At 37.4% G+C, this 800-nt stretch overlaps 1 pseudogene; it reads left to right on the top strand.

Moving 5' to 3' along the window:
• The first annotated feature begins 463 nt into the window (after positions 1 to 463).
• LOC111735534 lies at positions 464 to 582 on the top strand (annotated as a pseudogene).
• The last annotated feature ends 218 nt before the right edge of the window (positions 583 to 800 follow it).

The following is an 800-nucleotide window of genomic DNA, read 5'->3' as shown; positions in this document are numbered from 1 at the left end:
TACTTGATAAAAGTGTTAAATCGATTAAAGAATCAATTCTCTCTGTGGTAGGAGACCTTGTATAGTGTTCGTGAGAAATTGCTCTGCCGTGATCATAAACTAGTTGGCCAGTGGGCAGTGGCATCCGTATATAAATTTTTTCTTGTCATATATATCAATGTACTCATTTCATAAGTAGACTTATGAAATACAAAACACGTTTAGCTTCAAATGAATATTTGTTTAGGTGAACATTTGCTTATCTTAAATATTTACATAAATAGATTTTGGGCTTGTCTCTTTACACCAGAATTCAAAGTAATATAGTTGCCAGGTAAAGCTTCCATAGTTGTAATTTTTAATATAATTTCTTAGTATGCTTGTTCTGCAGATAAATAATCATGAGGTAGGCGGACGATGATTGGCGTGACCCATGGTGCTTCTGGTCTTGGGTCCTCTAGGTAATCTATCAAAACCCAGTGTGGTCTACGGCCATGCCACTGTGAACAAGCCCGATCCCACCTGATCTCGGAAGCTAAACAGGATCGGGCCTGGTTAGCACTTGGATGGCAGACCACCTAGGAATACCAGGTGCTATAGACGTAAAAATTTTTTTCTTAATTAAAAAAAAATAACGGATTGCCAACTGACAAGGTCCTTGCAATCTGTGAGGTCAACCAAGGGTTGCCTTGCCTAAATAAATAAATAAATAAATTTTTAAAGAGATAATAAAAATAGCCCAGTGCGCATGCGTTACTTTTATTTGATTGCTTGCTGTATGTAGCATTTACCATGGTTAGTGCACTGGAGAATTCAATGGG

Source organism: Pteropus vampyrus, unplaced genomic scaffold (genome assembly GCF_000151845.1).
Source record: "Pteropus vampyrus isolate Shadow unplaced genomic scaffold, Pvam_2.0 Scaffold1000002980, whole genome shotgun sequence".
Lineage (NCBI taxonomy): Eukaryota > Metazoa > Chordata > Mammalia > Chiroptera > Pteropodidae > Pteropus > Pteropus vampyrus.
Note: the sequence above shows the minus strand (reverse complement) of the source record. Positions and strands in the feature narration are given on the sequence as shown.